The 6,000-nt window shown below is 38.8% G+C and overlaps 1 protein-coding gene across 9 annotated transcripts in view; it reads left to right on the top strand.

The window, feature by feature from the left end:
* Window positions 1-630: 630 nt before the first annotated feature.
* LOC147050538 (uncharacterized) overlaps window positions 631-6,000 on the top strand; it is a 60,079-nt gene continuing 54,709 nt past the window's right edge. For all 9 annotated transcript variants that reach the window (XM_085922810.1, XM_085922805.1, XM_085922802.1 and 6 more), the window contains exon 1: window positions 631-788. The gene's annotated coding sequence lies outside the window, so the exon portion shown is untranslated. The remainder of the gene's footprint in view (window positions 789-6,000) is intronic.

Here is a 6,000-nt window from a genome sequence, read left to right as displayed (position 1 = left end):
CAGTGACTATGGTCTGAGCATCCCCATAAACAGGCTTATCATCAGAGAGCAGGCAGAGAAAATTAGGTTTAATCTCCTAAACGTTGCAATGCATTCATCCACTTTACAAAAAAATACTTGTTTTAGATCAGTAAACCGTTGGGAAATGCAGGTTTAAATTTTATGTAGTGTTATCAAGAAAGTAATAAGATCAAAATATTTTTTTACTGTATCGCGTGCTGTGTAGCATAATCGCCCTTCGTCGGGTTTGTTTTTAGAAAACAAGAAAAAACACATTGGTATTGTTATATCGACACTGACAAAAACTTCATCAAGGTTGGGTAAGCAAAAGCAAAAAGACCCAATAAAGATACCAGTGCGCATTCTAAAAACGTTTTTTATTCTTGTTTTCCAAAAACATTGACATATAACTTAGGCAATTATGCTATGTGGGCAGAAATATTAAAAGTATGCAGAGCATGTCTTTTGTAATGTGGGAGTGTTAAACATGAGTGTTTTTAGTAGATGAAGAGTGACTAAGGTTTGAGCATCACCTCGTAAACAGGCTTATCGTCAGAGAACAGGCACAGAAAATTATGGCATCTTCTAAATAATCTCCTAAACGTTGCAACACATTCAGGCACACAAACACAAAATGTGTCACATCTCACTCACTGCCAAACTGTTCAGAAGAGAAATTGTGTGTTTTGTTCATCCAAACGGATCACAGATTTTTCCGGCATCTTTCAAATGTTAAATTTCTGGATGTTTAAGACTTTCCACAGAATCGAAGACAAAGTGCAATTGAGGTTAGTATGCTGTCTGAAGTAAGTTACACAGTATATATACTAATTCTAGTTTTAAAATCAAGAGCAAATTACCTTTTTGCCTACATACTGTGTGCAGAATTATTAGGCAAATTGTATATTTGAGGATTAATTTTGTTTTTGAACAACTACAGTGCTCTCGATCAATCAAAATGTTAACTAATGTTAAACTTGAACACTTAAGAGCAGAAGTGAGATTTTGGCTGTCCAGGGAAATTTAAGTGTGCACAATTACTAGGCAACTATTAGTGTGCAGAATTATTATGCAAGTAAAGGAAAAATGGAAATGTTCCCATCTCACTTATTTGCATTTGTTAAAGTGAGAATAATAATAAAAAACTTGACAAATTAACATTTAAGAGAAAATGAGTGACCAATATAGCAACCCTTCTTTTTAATAACATGTACACAACTTCCATTCATGGAGTCTGTGAGCTTCTTGATCTGTTAATGAATAATGTTTTGTGCAACAGTAACCAGTTTCTTGTTGTTCAGCGAGATGTACTGTTTTCCTTCAGAGTAAATCACCCGTTTAGGAAGGGGCTACAAATTCTCAATAGGTCAGGTGAACAAGTCTTTCTTCTAGATCTTTAAGGCCTTTACTGGCAAGCTACCAAGTGGAGACAGATGCATGGAATGGAATATTTTCCTACATAAAAAATGATGGTCTTCTTGAAAGATGCAACTTTTCACCTGTACCACTTCTTGAAGAAAGTGTCTTCTAAAATCTGTCAGTTGGTCAATTTGAACTAAGTTTTGTTTTGATTTTAGAGTTACTTTGAGTCCACATTTAACTCGAAAAGGTCCAACCAGGTCATCTTAAATAATACCATCCCATACCAATACCCCAATTCACCTTGCTAGTGTCTGATTTGAAGAGCTCTGTGGCCGTTACTGATCCAGCCACGGGTCCAGCTGGTCCATCTGGAGTCACTCTGATCTCATCAGTCCCAATCTTTGTAAAATCTGTCTACTGATATTCCCTGACCCAGTCTTGATGTTTTAACATGTCTTGTTCAGTGGTCATCAGGTGTCAGCTTTCCATACCTTGGCCATGTCTCTGAGCACTAAACACCTTTACATTTCTGGGCACTGGGTAGATTGAAGTTCCGTGATATGGTAGCACTGAAGGATAATGGGTGCCTGGTAGCTTTGCGTTTTCTCAAATCTTTGGCAGTTGATTTGCATCTTAGAGACATAATGGAAAATCCACTTTTTTTGCTTTTACCGTAATTTACGTCGTTATGAAGTACAAGTCGCACCAGCCATAAAATCCATAATAAAGGAGAAAAAAACATGTATAAGTCACACCGGAGTACAAGTCGCATTTTTGGGAGAACTTTATCTGACAAAATTCAACACCAAGAACAGACATGAACAGGCAACAACAGGCTAAACCAGGGGTCGGCAACCCGCGACTCCAGAGCTAGCACACCCCTAGCGGCTCCCTCTTGCAAAAATGCGTGAAAATGGAAAAATATATATATATATATTTTTTAAATATGGTTTTTAGATGGTAATCATGACACAAACATTCTTATGCTGTAGAAAATGTATGTAGTTGTAAATATATTATAAATACCGAATTTCGGAATGGCGCAAAATTGCGTTGTAGCAAGCGACACAGCACAGGCGAGTTGTAAACAAACAGGTGTGTGAGTGACGGGCCATGGATTCAAAAGGCAAAAAGAGAAAGATTGTTGATGAAAATAGAGGGTTTAAGAAAGAATGGACTCAACTATTTGCTTTCATTGCCAGTGCTGAAGGATTGCCTGAATGTTTGATTTGCAATGAGAAGTTGTCCAATATAACAAGAAGAGCAATTTGGAGTGACATTTTCAGCTAAAGCATGCTAAATTTGCTACTGATCACCCAGTTGGAACAGAAAGGAAAGGTGCAATTTGAGGAACAAAAAAACAGTTTCAAGAAGTGGATTGCATCTCCAAACTCTACGACTGCTGCAAGTTTTGTTGCAGCCCGGGAGATAATAAAGAGCGGAAAAACATTCACCTATGGCGGGTACATGAAGGATTCATTCGTTAAAATATCAGAGTGCCTATTTTCGGGCTTCAAAAACAAAACCGAGATCATTCAGAAAATTAAAGACATGCCTCTCTCTGCAAAAACAGTGAAGGAAATGGTCAGTGGAATGGCAAACAATATTTTGAAACATCAGCAAATCAAGGACATCAATTTAGCTCCAGCTTTCTCAATTTCCTGTGATGAGTTGTGTGACGTGACTGATATCGAACGGACAGCTCTGCTATGCAGGTACGTGAACTCTAATGGGCCGCAAGAAGAAAATGATTACATCAAAAGGCCAAACACGGGGGGAGGACATCTGGGAGGCTGTGCTACAGTGTTTAAATGACAGAGATACACACTGGCCACTTGATTTCAGTTGCTACAGACGGCACACCGAGTATGAGAGGGTCACAAAAGTTTGTGACTATGACAGAAACGTTTTGCGTCGCTTTGTTGCTTTGTATTTGTACCCTACTTAATTATTTTAATAGTAGGCATACAGCTCATGTATTGACAGTCTTATGTTGCCTTTTAAAAAGCTTTTAGATTTTTGCGGCTCCAGACAGGTATGGTTTTTTTTTGTGGGGGGGGGGGGGGGGGCAATATGGCTCTTTGAACATTTTTGGTTGCCGACCCCTGGGCTAAACAATATGGTATGCTAAAGTGACAAACACAAACCAGGAGCTGAGAATGTACGTGATGTAACATTAACAGTTATTCAAATAACTATAACATAAACAACATGTTTATCAATCCATCCGTGTGACTCCAAATTAAATCCATCAAAATCTTTCTCCTTTGAGTAAGCAACGCCGCTTCTGTCCTTGGAAGTGCATGCGGTGCTGATGTCGGACTCATTGTAAGTTGCAGTTCAAATTATTCCATAGGCCTATGTAACAATATATAAACTATATCTCAAATAACTATAACATAAATAACAATTTTATCGAACCAGTCGTATCACTCCAAATCATTAAATCCATCGGTATCTTCGTCCTTTGTGTCACTTAATAAAATACAACCAACATAACGCTGCTGACTTCGGAAGTACATGCGGCACTGACGTCAGACTCGTCGTCAGTTGCGGCTCCAATTATTCCACAGATCTATATAACTACATTGTAGCGTTACCCAAGTACCAGACAAGTCATGGGTTCGGTAACTGGCTCTTTATTTCACAAAACAAGAGTCCAACATATGAGCCAACACACAGTGTGTAGCCTCAAAGCGCCTCTTTCCGTCTCCTCCCCCTGCTGCCTTCACGGCCCCCCTTGGCAATCGGAAACTACTGAACTCTGACAATATACACGTTACTATACTAAATAAACTGTATATCAAATAACTATAACATAAATAACAAGTTTATTGAACCATCCGTGTCACTTCAAATCATTAAATCCATCGAAATTTTCGTCCTCTGTGTCAATATCTGTCCTCTGTGTTATAAACACCTCCTGACTCTGGAAGTCAGTGAATGGATTCAGACTCATTGTCAGTTGCGGTTCCAATTATTCCACAGGCCTAGCGTGACCTCATGCGGTTTAAAGTGGAAATAACATGTGAAGTGATCAACTATACTCGTGAGTAAGTAATGTGTTAATGATCAAGTCATAATGTGTTACTAAATTTCACATATAAATCGCTCCTGATTATAAATCTTAGTCCCCAACCAGACTATGAAAAAAAATGAAAATTTATAATCTGGAAAATACAGTATATTCATTTTATTGTGTACTTGGAGTCTCCAAGATTGTAGCAAAGTGTAATCTATCCCTCCAGGTATTGCAGAGATAATTTTATCTGTTTGGGGGCTATTTTTTACTCTGTTCAGTTTTCTCCATTTTTTTATTGCGTATTTTTATCTATTACATCACATCCTTTGGGGCGGGACAACCAAACAAAATAATCGCAGCATTTTAATTGACAACCTTGAATTAAGTGAGCGTGATGACTCCTTATCAACACAGTTGATTACTAGCCATCAATCCATCAATTTTGATAGAAGTCCCAGGACTAGAAACATCGTCCAGCAAAAGGACAGGTGTGTCGGGCGGAACTGACGCCATCATTTTGATTGACAGTTGACAATCAAGGCTGATAAAAGGTCTGGAACTCAAAGTGAAATGATTGATTTCTGTACACTATCAAACTCTCAAAATGAGTTCGACAAAAGATGCCCTTTCCCTCTCTCTGACACTATTGATATTGTAAGATTAACATTATTAATGGACTTATGAAGGTATATGAATATAAACAGGGAAAAAATGCATTGGAAAATATATTTGACGATACAATATATGTTTATATTGTTGGATTTGATCCACAATTTGGGAACCGCGCTATCCGCGCCTCACGGCAAAAGCCATAGTCAATCACCTGTTATCCAATTTACTCACTGTCTGCTCGTTTTATTTCTTCAGTTTTAGGAAAAGGCTAAGACACCGAAACAAAATATAGACCTACAGAGATTGGTTGAGATCAATCACAATTCTTGTTAAGAAAGCTCGGTTTTCAGGAAATTTACAATGCAGCGCTGGGCCTTTCGTGCGACAATGCTCAAGAGCAGAAAGTCTCCATTCAGAAATCGCAACGTTCAAGGTTCTTTAGTCAGCTTATATTCAGTTGCACATACCGGTGTGGGCCAAGTTTGATGAGTCTATGGGGGTGGGGCAAGTTTGGTGAGAGCTTGTTCCGTGGGGTTGGGTGCTGATTATGGGCGATTCGATGTGTGTGGGGGCTGTTTTTTTATACATTCCGTCTTTCGGCCTTGGCGATCACCTTTGGCCGGGTTCATGGCTGTCTCCCTCCTGGCGTTCTCCCTCTGGCACCTGTTGGTTTTATCTCCAAGTGACCTTCCTGGAAACATTCTCCTCCATTCTTGCCCATAGACCCACTTCACCCACTGTCGCACCTCATCCATTCATCATCCTTCCAATTTTGTTATTTTGTACGGGTTTATGTGAAGTTTTGGGTGTGACATCATCAATTCGTTAATGTTCCCTGACAATGCAAAGTTCTTACTCACCACTTACCATGCATTTGTTTGTTTGTTCTTTTGACACTTCATGTACTAGCTTACTTCGTCACATTCTTAGTTTAATCATGCTTCCAACCATATCTTTTCGTTATTAATCAAAACATTTTCCTTCTGTCCAGAACCTTCAGTTGT

Source organism: Syngnathus leptorhynchus, chromosome 10 (assembly GCF_054491065.1).
Source record: "Syngnathus leptorhynchus isolate UIUO chromosome 10, UIUO_Slep, whole genome shotgun sequence".
NCBI lineage: Eukaryota > Metazoa > Chordata > Actinopteri > Syngnathiformes > Syngnathidae > Syngnathus > Syngnathus leptorhynchus.
This window is presented reverse-complemented; position numbering and strand designations above follow the sequence as displayed.